Raw genomic sequence first — 20,949 nt, forward strand, 5'->3', positions numbered from 1 at the left:
AGGTACAGGCCAGTTAACCACTACATTGATCTTACTGGGATCCATGATCAGACCATAGGGAAAATCATGTATCCTAAGAATTGAATTTCAGATTGTTCACACTTCTACAATTTGATGCACAATTGGTTCTTCCGAAGTCTTTCGAGTACAATACGGACATGTTTGCGTTGTTCTTCCAAATTATCAGAGAAAATAAGAATGTCGTCCAGATAGGCAACAACAAATTGGTCTAATTTATCTCTCAAAATGTCATTGATGAAATGCTGGAAAGTTGGAGGGGCATTGCATAGACCGAAAGGCATGACCAAAGACTCACAATGTCCATATCTTGTCCTGAAGGTGGTTTTCCACTCATCCCCGGGTCGAATACGAACAAGATTGTATGCCCCACATTACTTAAGCTTTGGAAAGAACTTTGCCTTCTGTAGCCTCTCCAATAATTCAGGAATTAAGGGGAGTGGATAACGATTCTTGACTGTAATCTTATTGAGTTCCCTATAATCAATACAGGGTCAATGGGTAGAATCTTTCTTTTCGACAAAGAATAAGGCAGCACCAGCAGGAGGAGTAATATGGTGAATGAAGCCTTTCTTTAAGTTTTCATCCAGAAATTCAGAGGAATTTTCACTCTGGATCTGATCGCTTCTCTGCCTTTTGGCTAAGATCAAATGTAGTATCTGTTCTTATCAGGCCCAACACAGGTGATCGTAATACTGATCGTGGCTCTTCCATAGCATGATCTAACACTGGTAAAGGTTCAAACTGCTAAAGGTGGTGTCACTCACCGTACCGTGAGTGCCTCTTCCCGGACATTTAGGAACCGTGGCCGTCCTCCATCCTGAGGGTCTGCGCATGCGCAGCCCTTTCCTATACTTCTGTGTATGTCCCCTTAACTCAATTGGCAGATCAGGCAACACTCCCTATATTAAGCACCTGTGGTCAACACCACGTTGCCTGATCTTGGAGTCTCATTCCCTATGAGTCTCTGAAGGTGTTCCTGTATTCCTCGTGTTTTCAGCGCTGCTGATTCCTGTGGTTTCCAAACCACTTCTACCTCTGTGGTTTCCAAACCACTTCTACTACTGTGGTTCCCATACCACTTCTACCATCAACTATATCATCGTGACTGTTAGCTGATTCCTATCCGCTGCCTCCGTGCACTACAGTCTTCCAACCCACTTCAACGCTACTACTTATTATTGTGACTGTTTGCTGATTCCTATCCGCTGCCTCCGTGCACTTCAGTCCTCTAATCCACATCATCGCTATTATATTTCACTGTGACTGTTTGCTGGTTCCTACCCGCTGCCTCTGTGCACTCCAACCGTTACTTTACATCCACTCACCTGTTCCTCATCAAGTCAGTGAGCTGATTCCTATCCGCTGCCTCCGTGCACTACAAGCCTTCAGCCTGCAACTCGCCTGTGTTCATTATCGTGACTGTTAGCTGTTGTCTATCCGCTGCTTCCGTGCACTTCAGCCTCCAGCCTACAACTCGCCTGTGTTCATCATCGGGATTGTTAGCTGATGTCTACCCGCTGCTTCCGTGCACTACAGCCTCCAGCCTACAACTCGCCTGTGTTCATCATCGTGACAAGTTAGCTGATTCCTATCCGCTGCTCCTGTGCACTGTAGTCTCTTCTCAGCTCTCCTGTGTTTCCTCGAGACTGCTGCTCTCATTGCCATTTGCTACTCTCCGTGATCAACAGCTCCTGGTCTACTCTGCTATCCCGTGTTCCATCGCTACTGACAACTATTGGTTGCTACTGGTTACCTCCGTGTACCGCAGAGCCCTGCTGCTGCTGACCGCGCTATCATCCATCTACTGCTGATCCGCTCTCCACGCCTTCACGTGTCCCGCAGGTCTACCCTCCTGTCTGCATTGGATTTATATTTCATCTACTACTCCTCTGCTGGATCATCTCCACTCTCCTGGGTTCTGCGTGAGTCCAGTTCCACGTGTTATTGATTCCTGTGGATTCGTGTCCCTGTTGGTCTACTTATCTGTGCGCTGCACCTACTGACCGCTGCCTCAGGTATCCTGGGACTTCTCATCCAGCCGGCCTCCTGCCGCTCAGGTATCCCTGCACTCCTATCTGACTACCTGCTTCTGAACCACGGTATGCATACTTCTCATTGACTGTGCTGGTGTATTGCATATCTTGCTGGACTGTGTTGGTTCTCCTCTGGAGTCTGCTATCCGCTGAGTTTATTGCCATCATTGACTGTGTTAACTTGTGCTGGACTACTTCAAGAGACTTCCTATATTTGCAGACCTGTTCAGTCATTTATATATATATTGTGCATGTTACTGTGGATCGTATATAAGGTGCCTGTGTATATCCTGTGTTGAAGTCTCTCCCCGTGCACCTCCTCACATATATATTCAGTGGTACAACTTGCTAGTAGCAGACCACTGATCCCTGTTTCCAGTATCACCTGTTCCAGTATCCTCTCACATAGCAGTGGTACAACTTGCTATCGCAGACCACTGACTCCCCGGATACCTCCACTTGGATTCCATTCCTTCACTCAGACAGCGGTACAACTTGCTATCCGCAGACCGCTGACTCTCATCACCTCCTCGTTTCTGTTGGACATTCCTCCTCACTATAGCAGTGGTACAACTTGCTATCGCAGACCACTGACTACCTTCACGTGTCCTTGTCCTACAGTTCCTCGTGTACTATTACCTCCATATTACCAGTGCTGCTAGTCATAGACTTTCCTGAGCATCCCATCATCTGCTGTTTCCTGTTCCGTGATCACCCAGCTACCAGAGTACCCTATTACCATCTACATTGCTCTGGTAAGCCTACCACCTGGTGATCCCTGGGTAAAGACTCCTAGTGCCCGTGACAGTAAGATCAGGCCATGACAGACCCAGATACGGAACCTACAGCCAAAGAGATGCTGCAGCATCTGGTCAGCCGGGTAGAGCAACAGGATGCCCGCCAACAGCTGTTACTTCAGTGTTATCAATCGTTAACCTCCCAAGGAACATCTGGACAGACAGTGACAGCTACTACTGAGGCTCCTGTGCTCTCCTCCGTTTCCCCAGTGCCATCCCAGGTGTCTACAGCTTCTACGCTTCACCTGCCTACTCCGTCAAAGTACGATGGGGACCCCAAAACTTGTAGGGGTTTCCTTAACCAATGTTCAGTCCATTTTGAGCTCCAACCTCAAAAATTTTCTACCCATCGTTCCAGAGTGGCCTATCTTATCTCTTTGTTTTCTGGACAAGCCCTGGCTTGGGCCTCCCCTCTGTGGGAAAGAAACGACCCAATATTGCAAGATAGTGCCAAATTCATTGCTACATTTCGAAGTGTGTTCGATGAACCAGGTCGTGTGACCTCCGCTGCTTCCAGTATCCTCCGTCTGCGACAAGGATCTCATACAGTAGGACAGTACGTCATTCAATTTAGGATCTTAGCCTCTGAACTTCAGTGGAACACTGAAGCTCTAGTTGCCGCCTTCTGGCAGGGGCTCTCCGATAAAATTAAAGATGCACTGACTACCCAGGAGCTTCCTTCGTCACTTGAAGATCTGATCTCTCTTTGCCATCGTGTTGATATGAGATTTCGTGAAAGAGAGGCTGAGAAAACAACTTCTGCTAAAGCACCTCTTCGTTCTAACCCTCAATTTCGTCCAGTTTCACCCTCTGTGATTCCCATGGAGATAGGACGTTCCAAATTATCTTCAGAGGAGAGGAAACGAAGAGTAAAGAATAGACTCTGTATCTATTGTGCTGATTCCACTCATATGCTCAGCTCTTGCCCCAAGAGATCGGGAAATGCCAGGCCCTAACTAGTTCTGGAGAGGTGAAGTTAGGGTCCCTGGAGTCCTCTCCATCTTCCATGAAATCTAAAGTCTGTGCCTTTGACGTTACGATTTCCTGTGCTACCAAAACCTTTGAGTCACAGGCATTGATTGATTCCGGAGCAGCAGGAAATTTTATTTCCAAATCATTAGTAAATCAATGGTCTCTACCTGTGATTACCTTAAAAACACCCATTACTGTGACGGCTATAGATGGATCACGTCTCATCAACGGTCTCATCACTCAGAGTACGTCTCCAGTAACCCTTCAGATTGGTGCCCTGCATCATGAAGAAATATCGTTTTTAATCCTTCCTGTTACGACAAGTCCAATTGTCTTAGGCCTTCCATGGCTTCAGTGTCACTCTCCCCAGATTGACTGGCGCACCCCTCAAGTCACGTCTTGGGGGTCTGAATGTCACCATCGTTGCCTTTCCCAAGTCATTCCTCTCAAAGTACAGCAATCTTCCATCTCATCTACCTCACCGGGACTCCCTCCTCAATATGCTTCATTTACTGATGTTTTTGATAAAGCTCAGTCTGAACGTCTTCCTCCTCATCGTTCTTGGGATTGTCCGATCGATCTTCTACCTGGCAAGACTCCACCCAGGGGCCGGGTCTATCCACTCTCGTTACCTGAAACTCAAGCTACATCTGAGTATATACAGGAGAACCTCCAGCGTGGGTTTATTCGACCTTCCACCTCTCCCGCTGGAGCTGGGTTCTTCTTCGTTAAAAAGAAGGATGGATCTTTACGCCCTTGCATAGATTTTCGTGGACTCAATGCCATTACTATCAAGAATCGGTACCCCATTCCGCTGATCACTGAGCTATTCGATCGCATCAAGGGAGCCCGTATCTTTACTAAGTTGGATCTTCGTGGTGCCTACAATTTAATCAGAATCCGTTCCGGTGACGAATGGAAGACAGCGTTTAACACCAGAGACGGGCATTACGAATATCTGGTAATGCCTTTCGGGCTGTGTAATGCCCCCGCTGTTTTTCAAGGTTTCATTAATGAGATCTTCCGGGACTTATTATATGTATGTGTCGTCGTCTACCTGGACGACATATTGATCTTTTCACAGGACCTGCCTTCTCACCACCAACATGTGGCAGAAGTCCTTTCCAGGCTACGGAAAAATTCATTGTTCTGTAAATTAGAAAAATGTTCATTCGAATTACCCCAGATTCCATTCTTGGGGTATATAGTTTCCGGAGTTGGTCTGAAAATGGATCCCGACAAGGTGAATGCTGTACTACATTGGCCCCAGCCAACTACTCTTCGTGCCATCCAGCGTTTTTTAGGTTTTGCCAATTACTATAGACGCTTCATTCAAGACTTTTCTTCCATTGCATCTCCTATTGTGGCCTTGACTAGGAAGGGAGCTAATCCTAAGCAATGGTCACCTGAGGCTCTTCAAGCCTTTCAAATACTAAAAGAGTCCTTCTCTTCGGCTCCAATCCTTCGACAGCCTGATGTGACACTCCCCTTCTTCCTGGAAGTAGATGCCTCTAATGTGGGCTTAGGAGCTATTCTCTCCCAACGCTCGGAACAGCAAAAATTTCATCCTTGTGCCTTCTATTCTCGGGGTCTCCTGCCCGCAGAGAAGAATTATACTATCGGGGACAAGGAGTTACTGGCTATCAAAGCTGCATTAGAGGAATGGAGATACTTATTGGAAGGAGCTCGCCATCCGGTGACGATCTTCACAGATCATAAGAACTTGTCATATCTCCAGTCTGCCCAATGCTTGAACCCTCGTCAAGCAAGATGGTCTCTTTTCTTTTCCCGTTTTCAATTAATAATAACCTTCAAACCAGCTGCCAAGAACAAAAAAGCTGACGCTTTATCTAGAGCTTTTATGACGTCCTCTGATATAGAAGAGGTTTCCAACCATACCATTCTAGACCCCAAATGTATCTCACTGGCTGCTTCATCCACCAAAACGCTACCATTTGGGAAGACCCTCGTGCCTCCTACTCTAAGGAGGAAAATCCTTTCGTGGTTCCATGCCTCTCGTTTTTCTGGGCACGCTGGTGAACACAAGACCTTCGAGATTCTCTCTCGAAGTTACTGGTGGCCTTCAATGAGGAGAGACGTCAAAGAGTTCATTGCTTCCTGTGAGCTATGTTCCCAGTTTAAATCCTCCCGCAGAACTCCAGCAGGGTTGCTGCGACCACTACCCATTCCGTCCAAACCGTGGACCCATATTAGTATGGATTTCGTTACTGACTTACCACCTAGTAAGAATCATAACACTATTTGGGTGGTGGTGGACAGATTTTCGAAGATGGCTCATTTCATTCCTCTGGCTGGTTTGCCTTCCTCGTCCATTCTGGCTGAACATTTCATTAAAGAGATCTTCCGTATCCATGGATGTCCGTCTGAGATTGTGTCGGATAGAGGAGTACAATTCGTTTCCAGATTCTGGCGAGCCCTTTGTAAAACCTTGGGCATACGATTAGCACTCTCATCTTCTTACCATCCGCAATCTAACGGACAAACTGAACGTGTCAATCAAGATCTTGAGACTTTTATAAGGATGTTCTCATCAGCCAATCAAGACAACTGGGTAGAGTTGCTCCCTTGGGCTGAATTCGCCCATAACAACATGTATCACGAGTCATCATCCAAAACTCCATTTTTTGTGGTCTACGGTCACCATCCGTCTTTTCCGGAATTTCCTGCCCTCCCGCCCACCCAAGTTCCTGCGGTGGAGATTGCTTGTCAGACCTTTAAAAATATCTGGTCTCAGGTCAAAACCTGTTTAAAGAAGACATCTATCAAATATAAATCTTTCGCAGATAAGAAGAGGCGGGCTATTCCACCACTAAAAATTGGAGATCGTGTCTGGTTATCTACTAAAAACATTCGTTTGAAGGTTCCATCTATGAAATTCGCCCCTCGTTTTATTGGTCCATATAGGATCATTCAAGTAATCAATCCAGTATGTGTGAAACTTCTTCTTCCTAAGAATCTTCGGATTTCCAATGCCTTCCATGTGTCTTTACTCAAACCTCTTATCATCAACCGTTTCTCAACTCCTCCCTCAGCTCCGCAGCCAGTTCAAGTTCATCAGGAGGAGGATTTCGAGATTACTGAGGTATTGGATGCAAAAATTTCGCGAGGAGTCCTCCGTTTCCTCGTTCATTGGAAGGGCTTTGGTCCTGAGGAGCGCTCTTGGATCAAAGCTGAAGATCTTAATGCTCCTGCCCTTTTGAAGAAGTTCTACTGCAAAAATCCGGACAAGCCCGGTTCCAGGCGTTCTGTGCCCACCTTTAAAAGGGGGGGTACTGTCACTCACCGTACCGTGAGTGCCTCTTTCCGGACATTTAGGAACCGTGGCCGTCCTCCATCCTGAGGGTCTGCGCATGCGCAGCCCTTTCCTATACTTCTGTGTATGTCCCTTTAACTCAATTGGCAGATCAGGCAACACTCCCTATATTAAGCACCTGTGGTCAACACCACGTTGCCTGATCTTGGAGTCTCATTCCCTATGAGTCTCTGAAGGTGTTCCTGTATTCCTCGTGTTTTCAGCGCTGCTGATTCCTGTGGTTTCCAAACCACTTCTACCTCTGTGGTTTCCAAACCACTTCTACTACTGTGGTTCCCATACCACTTCTACCATCAACTATATCATCGTGACTGTTAGCTGATTCCTATCCGCTGCCTCCGTGCACTACAGTCTTCCAACCCACTTCAACGCTACTACTTATTATTGTGACTGTTTGCTGATTCCTATCCGCTGCCTCCGTGCACTTCAGTCCTCTAATCCACATCATCGCTATTATATTTCACTGTGACTGTTTGCTGGTTCCTACCCGCTGCCTCTGTGCACTCCAACCGTTACTTTACATCCACTCACCTGTTCCTCATCAAGTCAGTGAGCTGATTCCTATCCGCTGCCTCCGTGCACTACAAGCCTTCAGCCTGCAACTCGCCTGTGTTCATTATCGTGACTGTTAGCTGTTGTCTATCCGCTGCTTCCGTGCACTTCAGCCTCCAGCCTACAACTCGCCTGTGTTCATCATCGGGATTGTTAGCTGATGTCTACCCGCTGCTTCCGTGCACTACAGCCTCCAGCCTACAACTCGCCTGTGTTCATCATCGTGACAAGTTAGCTGATTCCTATCCGCTGCTCCTGTGCACTGTAGTCTCTTCTCAGCTCTCCTGTGTTTCCTCGAGACTGCTGCTCTCATTGCCATTTGCTACTCTCCGTGATCAACAGCTCCTGGTCTACTCTGCTATCCCGTGTTCCATCGCTACTGACAACTATTGGTTGCTACTGGTTACCTCCGTGTACCGCAGAGCCCTGCTGCTGCTGACCGCGCTATCATCCATCTACTGCTGATCCGCTCTCCACGCCTTCACGTGTCCCGCAGGTCTACCCTCCTGTCTGCATTGGATTTATATTTCATCTACTACTCCTCTGCTGGATCATCTCCACTCTCCTGGGTTCTGCGTGAGTCCAGTTCCACGTGTTATTGATTCCTGTGGATTCGTGTCCCTGTTGGTCTACTTATCTGTGCGCTGCACCTACTGACCGCTGCCTCAGGTATCCTGGGACTTCTCATCCAGCCGGCCTCCTGCCGCTCAGGTATCCCTGCACTCCTATCTGACTACCTGCTTCTGAACCACGGTATGCATACTTCTCATTGACTGTGCTGGTGTATTGCATATCTTGCTGGACTGTGTTGGTTCTCCTCTGGAGTCTGCTATCCGCTGAGTTTATTGCCATCATTGACTGTGTTAACTTGTGCTGGACTACTTCAAGAGACTTCCTATATTTGCAGACCTGTTCAGTCATTTATATATATATTGTGCATGTTACTGTGGATCGTATATAAGGTGCCTGTGTATATCCTGTGTTGCAGTCTCTCCCCGTGCACCTCCTCACATATATATTCAGTGGTACAACTTGCTAGTAGCAGACCACTGATCCCTGTTTCCAGTATCACCTGTTCCAGTATCCTCTCACATAGCAGTGGTACAACTTGCTATCGCAGACCACTGACTCCCCGGATACCTCCACTTGGATTCCATTCCTTCACTCAGACAGCGGTACAACTTGCTATCCGCAGACCGCTGACTCTCATCACCTCCTCGTTTCTGTTGGACATTCCTCCTCACTATAGCAGTGGTACAACTTGCTATCGCAGACCACTGACTACCTTCACGTGTCCTTGTCCTACAGTTCCTCGTGTACTATTACCTCCATATTACCAGTGCTGCTAGTCATAGACTTTCCTGAGCATCCCATCATCTGCTGTTTCCTGTTCCGTGATCACCCAGCTACCAGAGTACCCTATTACCATCTACATTGCTCTGGTAAGCCTACCACCTGGTGATCCCTGGGTAAAGACTCCTAGTGCCCGTGACAGGTGGTCTGCACCATATTCTTACGCCGGTCAGAAGAAGGAAGACGACGAGGAAGATCGACTTCGGTGAAAGAAACTCTGCTAGATCCTGCCTGCTGGCCCAGCGGGAAGAAATCTGCATAGCCCTGCCCACTTGAAAATCACCCTCCCGGGAAAAAGAGCCAGGAAGATGGCTTCAGCTGCTGCAGCTCCGGCCTCCACCCCTGCTCCTGTCCCTAGGAAGAAGGGAGAAAAGACCCCTGCACCAAAACCTCTCCCTGAGGCTGGAACCTCTGCTTCTACCGCCCCAGCTGCTAAGGAAAGCCGAGCCAGGATACCTCCCAGAGAACTTCCACTTTGGAACCCTGGATGAGGCAGACCGTCGTCCTGAAGTTGAAGGAAGTGGATGGGAGAGTTCTAGATCTGACGGATGAGACCTTTGGGAAGAAGATGGTCCTTTAACAAGGCTTCTCAAAGACTGAAACCCTCAGCATTCAGACCTATATCAAAGGGGGATCTTCTATATCACCTTTGTTTCCATTGCGATCCGCAAGAGATACTGGGAGGTGGTGAAGTCAGCAAGACCCAAATCTCCATTTTCTCGATTTGTGGGGAAATGTCCCATCCAGAGACAGGAAAAAGACTGACTGTCTCCATGAGGAATCCTCATACCCTTGGCAAGGATATTGCTACCTTCCTGAACCGCTTTTGCTCCGTTGTCAAGGATCCCTCCAAGATCCTGGATGGTTTCTTGACAGGCAAGTGGTCCATCATTGTCAGGCTGAAGAGAAATGACACTGCAACATACTGTCTCCAGCACCTGCCATCATGCTTTGCCTTCTTCACAAGCTGATCAGCCAAGATCAGGAACTGCAGGAAGTGCGGGGATGCTGACCACATGTGGAGAAGCTGCAAAGTTTCAGCCTGCTGAAACTGCAGGGTGGCAGGGCATGAGACCAAGGATTGACCAGGGAAGACATCTTGCAACCTCTGCGGCCTGGCCAGCCACATCTACAGGGACTGCCCCAGGAGGGCCAGAAACTACACTGCAGCAGCTGGTAAAGGACTACTGGAAGGTGGACCTGCTCCTGCCTTGTAGCCCAAGCCAGCCAGAGGAAGCAACAGAAGCCCCTACCACATTCCATGAGTGGGCAAGAATCCTTCCACCCCTTCTCTCCCTACCCCCCTCCCAACCTCCCTCCCCACTCTTTCCTCCCTTGCTCCCGTTGTGATAGTATCTCCCTCCCCTCCTGCTGTCACAACTCCCCAACCCTCCCCTACCGGCTCCCGTCCTCTTCCCACCTTCACCACTCCCCCTGTTGCAACCCTCCCCCCTCTCTCCCCTGCAGTAGCACTGACTCCCTCCAATGCTACCGCAGCTCCCTCCCTCTCCCTGGAGGATTTTCCCTCTCTTGTGTCCACTACAGGAAAGGAGAGCAAATTGAGGAGGAAGAGGAAAGAGCTTGACAGCCTTCTGCCAACTCCAAAACTTCCAAAAAGCCAGCCGTCGAGCTCGGAGAGGACCCCTTTCCACAGGAGGAGGCCCTGGTAGAGATGATAGAGAAACTCCAGGCAGCTCGGGATTCTGAAAAGGAGGAGGAGATGGATGTGGATGAATTCCTGCAGCTGCCCGACATCTGCCTTTTCAATCAGCTGGAAGAGAGAGGTCTGCTCCCACCTCAACATGGGGACACGGGTAGACCGGACCAAGTCCCACCTGACAAGGTTGATAACTGATGTATTATATGTGCTAACTTTCTTTTTTCTCCCAACTAATGGCTAATTTTTCTCTTTTTACTATTAATGTGAGGAGTGTGAAGGATAAGATTAGACGTCAATCTGGTTTACCTTCCTTGACAGTCAGAAATGTGATGTTGCATGTTGCAACATGTGATACATGTTGCAGGAATGTTCTTTGCCTTTCTCTAGCTCTTATAGACATCTGGGTACTCAGTGGTTTCAGGACCCTCCTATTGGTCTGGGGGGAGTGACTGTAAGTCAGCAGGGGTCGCCATACTTATCAGGGAAAGCCTCTTCACACTGGATTCCGTTGAGGAGTTTGTCTGCGGCAGTAGATCATAGATTGCTCTTGGGCAGGTGAGCATATCAGGGAAATCTGTGTGTATGCATCTCCTGGTAAGAATAAGCATTTAGAGCTTTTCCAGACCCTGTGGGCCCAGCTCGCGACCACCAGGAATAGTGCTCTCTCAATTCGCGCACACACTAATATATATATATATATATATATATATATATATATATATATATATTCTCTGCAGTAAGCCTCTGCTTACCCAGTAGCTAGAGAACAGATGGAGGATATATATATAAGATAATTCTGTGTCAAGTGAAAGTCCTGGAATTTGGAGGAAATGAAAAGACATATCCAATAATATTAAATAAAAATAAGAAAATCTACTTACCCATATTTTGATTGATGCAGCCTCTGCTCCTTAGTGCTTCAGCGGCGGCGGGAGCATAAGACAGTCAGCTGACAGGAGGGGGCAGGTCACATGATCGCAGCTGCGATCGCATTTGAAAGATGACTGCAGCCAGTCATCTGTAGCAGAAGGGACGCCGATCACCAGGTGAGCTGACCCCCCCCTTTGATCCAGAACGTGGCTCCCGGCTGGATGACAGGATACGTATGTTCAGCAGCCATTCATTAATTCCTGGTTTAAGTTAAATATTCTACGAGTATTCCCTTTATTATTCCGCTCACGCTCAGACAGTTTGTGTGTAACACACTTACTGACAAGAAGTCTAATGTGCGTAGGGGGAACTGTTCCCTGTGGTCAAACCTTATCTGGAAATATCTGACAAGAATCCCTGGACCTGGTCTGCCTGCAGGCACACGCTCCTCTGTCTAACACGCTGGCAGGATCTGGGCACACGTACTGCGTGTAACACGGGTGATATCAGGATGGTGATTGGGGAACTCTCCACACCAGGCCGGCAGTGAGAATGATTACAAAGGTTTATAACAAGCAGACGAGATGAACTCTGTACACACAGCAGCAGGGACGCCAGGGAGGGCAGCAGGGATACCGAACATGTGAGCTGAATGGCTCCACCCACTTCTAGAAGGGGGTGTGGCCGTAAGGCAGAGGGGCCTACCGGTGATTTTTCCGGTAGTCCTGTGGGCCAGTCCGACACTGCCTCTAGAGCATTAAGGCAGAACAGGCATGTCATGGTTCCCCGCTTCTTCTCGGACCACAGGGGCATTCTTTTTGAGGGGTTTCTGGGCAGAGCCGTAACTAGGGAGGTGCGGGCGGTGCCGTCGCCCAGGGCGCAAGCCCATGGGGGCGCAGCAGCCGCCCACTACCTGGCTCTATCTACAGACTTTTACTTACCCGCAGTGGAACGCATGTGTTCCACTGACAGGAAGTTCGGCATTTGGAACGCAAACTTGTGTTCCAAATGCTGAACTTCCTGTAGGTGGAACGCACATGCATTCCACTGCGGGTAAGTAAAAGATCTCTCTCTGTGGGACGGTCAGGACACCAGTATAATCAGACGGTGCATTGTATGCATTGTAGAGCAAGAGGTGTTTGGGCAATATAATCCCTTAATGTCACTTGGTTTTGCAAAGCATCGTATAGAGGCACCAGGCTCCACTCTTCACTTATATTTCTAAAGTACACAACAGGGGATATTCAATTAAAGAGGAAAATCACCTTTATTCATCTATAATCCTTCTTTGTAGTCCGTGTGACCATTTCTCAGCCATTATTATACAGTGGGCATGATTCAGCTCAGTACACACTGACACATCACCTCTATGGCATACTCACCATGTAGTCGTTTCTGTTACATATTTCTCTGCAAAATGAATCAGCGCTTTACATTAAAAAGTAGGAAATGATCCTGTCTACAGGGAATAGAAAACAATGTATTTTCTTGAGAGAGTATGGGGAAAAAACAGTTTAAGGACAGAGATGTTTTTATTTTGCTAAGTGAAGACTTTTAATAAAATATGACATTGTTTCTCAATCATAGAGATTTGTAAAACCATTTTCAGATTCCTCCCTTATATAGAATCTCCTAATCAGTCTGCGAGCTAAGTGTTATGGTTATTTTCTTCATGCGTCTTGAGACACCTACAGCTGTGTTCTAGAGAAATGATTATACCAGCTCAGTTGTATGGCTGGGAATCCAGTGTGTTCCAAATGCTGAACTTCCTGTAGGTGGAACGCATATGCGTTCCACTGCGGGTAAGATCTCTCTCTCCCTCTCCCTCTCCTTTTTTTTTTACTGTGGTATTACCATATCAATAGCTGCATAAAAGTGGTCACCAGAGACCTGTAAATATGTGTTCAAATACAAGGTTTACATTTGGTCCACTTGCGCAAATTAATACCATCTCTCCACCCACAGGTACCTTAAATGCCACATGCTGCAACCCCTAAAAGTAACTATGTATTAAGTCACTCAGGCAACAATACAGTACTACATAAATGCCAGGCATTACAAGAAGTGAACACATCAGGAGTAGATTTACTAAAACGTATAAAAAAAAAACAAGTGGAAGCGTTACCCCATACTTACCAACTTTCTGTTGGTGAAATCCGGGAGCCTGCAGAGGAGGTGGGCGTGACGGGGGGGGGGGGGGGGGGGGGCTCCAAGTGACGTCATTTTGGACCTGCCCCCATGACGTGATGACGCAAAATGCGTCATTTGACAGCGGGGGGCGGGGCCAAACGCCGCGATTCACCGGGAATCGCGGCGTTTGGGACTTAATTCTGCCCACTTCACTAGGAAGTGGGCAGAATTATCCAGATGCGGGGGATTGCCACACTCGCCCGGGAGCCCGGGAGTCTCCCGCAAAATGCGGGAGAGTTGGCAAGTCTGCGTTACCCACAGCAACAAGATTCTAGCTATTTTCTAACATGTACTAAATAAATGATAGTTATAATCTGAGGGGAGGGGAGGTGTCTTTGCAAATGCATGATTATATATATATATATATATATATATATATATATATCTAATATATATAAGACTACCGGCGTGTGTTAGTGTGTGTGGAAAAAACAATTTTCTCAGAAAGGGGCTCATCCAATTGACCTGAAATTTGGTATACTGACATTATTTGACAAAAAAATTATAATAGTGAAGTCAGTTAACTTCCATCGTCCCCCCTTTCCCCCGTGGGAGGGGTAGTAAAGGCTAAATTTATCAGTTGAGGGCTCAAACTCTTGACCGTGTGGGTATTTATTTACCAGAGCCTGTGTTTGGTCATGGACAATTGTATGTTGCATTTTCACGAGTACGGAGAAGCAGTGATGTGAAAGTGCAGGTTATGAATACTGCCCTTCAAGGAAGACTGATTGAGCACAGCGATAAGGTGTTTAGCAGAAACGTTGTGTATCGAGAGGTTTTAGAACAGTAAAACGATGGAGATTAAGGATGTGGCGATGAAGATGAAGGATGAGGTGATGGAAAAGAATGATGAGGTGGTGACATGTGGACAAAACCACATTAAAAAAGGGCGCTTACATCGGGAAGTAACGCTCTTCCCCTGAGGAGGCCTGGCCTAGCCCCAAATGCATGACAAGAACCTTTTTAACACCTTAAGTAGCTTGATTTGACTAGAATGCATGAGTATCATGCACGGTTTAACTTGTGTATATATATATATATATATATATATATATATATATATAAGAAAAGAAAACAGGGATACTCTGCACTCTCCAAGCACATAATTAATTATACAATCATGCATTTGCAAATATGTGTAACAGAATTCTTTAATTAAAGTGCTAGCCACACCCCCACATTAGGCTGGCCACACCCACTTGGCAAATGTCCCTCCCACCTAGGTGGGGGGCGCCGGTGCCCTGTCTCGTCCAGGGCACTAAAATGTCTAGTTACTGCACTGGTTCTGGGCCACGATTTTCCTCTTGGCCCAGGCTCCTGGAAATTGAATTGTGCTCTTCTGGAGAGTGAGGATGTGTTAGAGGAGCTGAGGGATGCCTGTATCACTTGGAAAAATGATAAATTGTACTTTCATTGCATGTCTAAGTGGTGGGAATTCGTCAAGGTCAAGATTCCCAGTTTCTTTCAGGTTAAGGGAAGACAACAGGCGTGTGAGAGGAAGAGAAACTTCAGGAGGCTGCAGCGTCAGCTGCAGTCCCTGTTGGATCTCCAACTTTGCGGCTGGGACGTGAAGGGGGCCTTCGAGGAGAGGTCCATGGTGCATCGTCTTCCGAATGAGGGCATCATGGGAGTCATCACAGACTACTACAGCAACCTCTACTCCCTTAAGACCATCAACACAGATGCGGCTGAAACATTCCTGTTAGGTATCACTAACATTATTAATCCTGCAGGTAAAGAAGCCATTGACGCACCCTGATGTTGGGGGAGCTGCACTCTGCAGCTCTGAAATAAATAGATCAAAAGCAGGAAATTCGGTGAGCATTAAGTTTCTAATAATCTATTAATATATGATAAGCCAACTTGCACAAAAAATGAAAGAACAATATACAATCCCAAAATAAGTTTGATAGACCACACATCCAAGTACAATCCACAGTGAGATTCAAAGTATACCCTTTTCCAAAATGTAATTTATTCCTAACATAACACAGTCTCACTAGAGGAAAATAATATACTGTCTAAAAATAGACTAATGAAGAATAAAAGTACATCAACCTAGAAATAATTTTCCAATGAGCAATTTGATCCCCATAGAGCAGGGGTCAGGGAACTTTTTTACCTTTCACCCCCAAATATATTTAGATACGCCGACGTTACCCCTTGATTTGAAAGGTGAAAAATTATATATTAATTATTGGAATTCAAAATTTTATTCAATCTATTCAAAATTTCTTTAACTTCAAAACTTCAGGTTTTGGAGACATTATGTTGCTTCATTTTTGATACGAGATTATTGGGGCATTTTGCTGTCAGAGCAATGTGCATACAGTCTTCAGCGTCCAATCGATTTCTGTGCTTTGTTTTTATGTTTGTTAGAGTGGAAAATCCTTGTTCACAAAGGTAGGTTGTTGCAAAAGGCAGCAACTTTTTGACTGCCTCCTCATGTGCAATTTTGAATGCCTTTGCAGCTGTTGACATCCAAAAATATGACAGATCTGCTTTGTTTTCAAATGCAATACGTGCTTCATTATTACATCGAAGCTCAAGACGTGCCTCTGCCAACCCTTGAGGCTCTTCTGGTACAACAGCAATTTCACATTTAAAGGGGTCTACAATCCAACTGACAGCATGTGAATCGGCAGCATTACCCCCAGGAATTTCATTTTTACCCCATTTGGGGTAATTTACCCCTGTTCCCTGACCACTGCCATAGAGCCTCCCAATGAAATGAAAATCACTCCATAATAGAAAACAGATCTATAGGGATGATAACAAGTGCATACATTGTTAAACTACATAACAGGTTTAAACACAACATAAATCGTAGTATGTCGTGATAGTGTTTGTTGGCATAGAGAAACAATTCAGTGGGTCAGAATAATAGGAGCAGGAACAGGGATAGATAGAGAGGATCAAAAAGTAAAGGAGAAGCAAGAGAAGCAGGATGTGAGGCACAGGGGAGAGCAGGTAGGGAGGGAGAGGGTCTTTGATAAAGTCATAAAAAATGATGAAATGTGTCAGAATATCTTTATTACATCACGATTGGGTTTACTAAACAGGATGTGATTTATATGATTTATTTTTTTCATGACATCATTGCTGTACAATTAAAGTGACTCCTCATGATTGTTTGGGAATTGTGCTAAACAGACTGTGGAATTTTCTTGGAGAATCCCTGACTAGGAACTTACTTTCTGAGCTGTGTGGATATCAACAGGGTAACATTTCTCCTAAACAGCTACATCCACTGGATTGGTGGGATTGTTCCACACCTTTTGTTCCCTAATTGAGAAGAGTGCACATTTAACAATTGCTGACTGAGCTTTGCAGCATCTAATAACATTCAAATTGTAATATGAAGCATAATTAAATTCATCTCCACACACTGTTTTTTCCAAGTCAACTGGCCACTCAGTTTGGGAAACAGCATATGATTTGGATTTAAGCATCATTTTAATTTTTTATGAGGTAGATTTGATATTTTATGATATTAACTCTTCCTGTTGTGTTGGAGACCCGTAGTTCATTTATTATGATATTACCCTCCATGGGCCTAAATCATTAAGGAAAGTAAGGCAAATAAAGGAGTAAAGGTTCTCCGGGACAAATCATGTTGCAATGCAAGGGGTGCAAATTAGTTTATTATTTTACACATAAGTTAAATACTGGCGGTTCTTTCATGTAGCACACAAATACTTTATAGCTTTATTTTTACACTGAAAATTAAAGTTGATCTAGGATATGCCCTATCCCAATTATAAATCTCTCCCCACATTTTAAGTTTACCTCCCCTCCAATGCAACATGGTTTTGCCCAGGTGCAAAGTTACTCCTTTTTTATGCTTTGCTCTCTTTCATGACTCAGGCCCTATATGTAGACGCTGAATATGTTTTTATTGTGGCTTTTAGCCTATTTGTTTCTTGGTTCTGTATAACTACTTGTTTGTATTTTAATGAATTAGTTGTATATATACAACCTCAGATACTCTGCTTTTCTTTTGCTGGGTTTAATATATTAGTAAATTTCAATTACATTGAGTCAGCATTCTGGCGCCCCTTTATTAGTTTTTCTTTCTAGTGGTGTAGTAATTTGAGGTTGTGACACCCCTCTGTTAGGGAGCGACATTGATTTGCTGTTTCATACCATAATATTATATAGTCTATAAAAATATATATTTTTTGGAGTTAGAGCTCTTTAAAGCTGTTTTTTGTTTCAGATGGAATGGGAGGGGGGATACCTGCAATGAAGATGAGGGCACATGGGAACAGAGAAAGGGAACACATAAGGGAAAGCTAAAGGGTAACATGGAAGACATAAGGCAGACATGAGTGAGAGGTGGAGGGACACAGAAGAAAAGGTAAATGGACACAGGAGAGGTGGGGGCACAGGGTGGATAGCTTTGCATCATTTAATATGTGTAATATTATATAATATAGTGTTAAAATGCATCTAAAATGAATTTCATAAAAATTTATATATTCTTAAGATCTCATACTGAAGGGGTGAATTAAAGTAGCAATTTCTGAAAAGTTCATAGTTCTCTATGATATAGAGAAGTTCTCTCTACATATATATTTATGTACAGACACTCTATGAAAACCCCTAAAACTTTGGGGGCCTAGGCTCCCGGACATTCATTTCAAATTGAAAGTTCTATACCAGCAATTCTAAATTTCCACTTTGCGCCACTGGATATATGTTTATTAATTCAAAGTGGGGGAACCAGAGCGGGATATCATAATTATCATAGTTGGGCTGCAGTGCATAAATCACTCATGATACCTGGTAATGCATGTTTATGAATTCAGTGGTGTATTCACAGGTATGTTTAACACAAATTTGTACCACACACATGTACAGACATGCTTTGGCATATTTTATGTATACTTTTTTTCTTTTTATGCAATGAACAGGCATATGCATACTAATATCCTTATGTTATTAATACAATTTATGTATTCATTGGAATATAAAGATTCTAACTTAATTGTAATTATGTTACATTTTTAAATCCATAAAGCATTATTTTACATTAACTTTGTTGCTCCTGCGTTTATATTTTCCCTAGGAAGACAAGGTCAATGCTAACTGCTACTTAATGGTCCTGAGCGACCATCTTCATCCAATGTTGCAGCATTTCTTTCTTGACAGAGGGGTGTCTTGCAGGATGACAATGCCCCAATCCACAGTCACCCAATGGTTTGATGAACACTAAAATTATCCATATGCCATATGTCATAGACTTCTAATTCACCAAATCTGAACCTAATCAAGCACTTGTGGGATATTCTCGATCAACACCTGAGACAATGTTTTCTACCACCATCTATCAGGCATCAGTTGAGTGACTTGCTTGTGGAAGAATGGTGCCTTCATCACAATTCCAAATGTAAAAATCAAAAACAGAAAACCTAACTATAAAAACACACAGGGCCTCAGTCATTAAGGCGCAAACTGCTGGTTTTGTGCGTATCCTTCACAAAAATCACTCTGCGCATGCTCGGAACCGGATCATAAGCAACAGAACACAGAACGTCCAAGTCTGCTTCGGGCACAGATGACACTTACTACAGTCTACGATTTATGGGAGTGAACCCGTGCAGGCACGTCCTAGTCAGACTCAGGCGCATGCAGAAGTACGCTGGTTTTCTGTTCTGTTCTCCTCTTGCTCCTGCTAGAGGTTTAGTCCAAGTCCTGAGTCCTAGTTATGTCAGTTGCGTATGCATGCTAGCCTATAACATGCGCTTGCAATCAGGACCAACTGTAAAAATGGCTGTTATGTACAGTAGACATTACATACACCCTAATAAATGTTTAACCAGAAAAAAAAAATTCCATGTATACTCATAAATGACTCCTTAAAAGAATTTATATTGTTGCACTAATATTGCTATTTTCAACATACCTGAAACCATGTATATTGATTCTTATGCTTTCATATTGATGTGAAATTTCTTAATATTCAGCATTAATTTACATGGTAGCGAGGTGCCACACGCCAGTTGGAAATGACAAAAGATCAAAAAAGAGGAAACAGAACTGGCATAGTCGAGTGCACTAAATCTTCATTGTTTGTAACTTGACAAAAGTCATTAGAGCCCCTATAAAGTTTTAAAACTTAAACTTTATTCTTATGAATAAAATAATTGAATAAAAACAGCATAATATGAGTGAATAAATGTGATTGGTGTCAAAAGTGAAATAAAAACAGTCAGATTCTAGCTGTTTTGTATAAATAAAAGAAAGATAATTTGATTTGTTGCTATAGGCAACATCTCCACTTTTTCAAACCTGCAGTTAGGTAAATGTACCCCAGTGTGTCATTCCTTATTATCCTATATTCAATTCCTCACAGTACTTGTAGTGAATCAATCTAAGAAAATTAATGTCAATTGCAAATAAAAAGACAAAAATAATATTCCCATATTAATAGCTCCATTTAGAATGAATAGTTGAACCATATATAGTTGTAAATTCACCCCCTTTTGGATGGATCACTTATAAATAACTTATTTGTGGCTAGATCACGTAGAACTAACTTATTGTAGATATTTATTTTAATTAGGCGTGCAGTGCACCTCTGAATATCATTGCAAAGATACTTATCTTTTTATATTTTCATGTGTGGAAATGTATTGACTTTTGAGACAGTATGTCATGTTTGGGTTTTGAAACTGTCTGGAGACAGGTAATCTCATGTTAATTAGACCATTTAATCGCTGAGTGACCAAAACGTCTGTTGAGTCTGAAAGCCAGGAGGAGGTAATTTTACTTGTTGGTAGACTCTCTGTGCAAGTGATAACAGATTAATGTGAATTTTGCATGTTAAATTTCATTCAAAGCAAGAGTAGAGAAATGTATTATCCTGATGGTAAACATACAATAGAAAACCTCAGACATTGTGGTGCCGCTAGCAGCAATGTAAAAAGGTTTTAAGCCCCTCCAGGCTGATTTGTGGGCAGACTGCATGAAGCACCTGGATTGGTTAGAGGGGCAGGAGGCTGGATTACCTCCTGCGAGGGTATGTGTGTAAATCTATATAAAAAGCACACTGTTTGACCATATATTATTATTATTCCATCTGTACTATCACTAGTATCTCAAACTATTGTGTAACTGTCCTTTTTAGGACCTGCTTTGACCCCTACTTATCTGCTGTAATTC

At 44.4% G+C, this 20,949-nt stretch overlaps 1 pseudogene; it reads left to right on the forward strand.

Moving 5' to 3' along the window:
• Positions 1-638: 638 nt before the first annotated feature.
• LOC142146867 (U2 spliceosomal RNA) lies at positions 639-786 on the forward strand (annotated as a pseudogene).
• The last annotated feature ends 20,163 nt before the right edge of the window (positions 787-20,949 follow it).

This window comes from Mixophyes fleayi, chromosome 3 (assembly GCF_038048845.1).
Source record: "Mixophyes fleayi isolate aMixFle1 chromosome 3, aMixFle1.hap1, whole genome shotgun sequence".
Classification (NCBI taxonomy): domain Eukaryota; kingdom Metazoa; phylum Chordata; class Amphibia; order Anura; family Limnodynastidae; genus Mixophyes; species Mixophyes fleayi.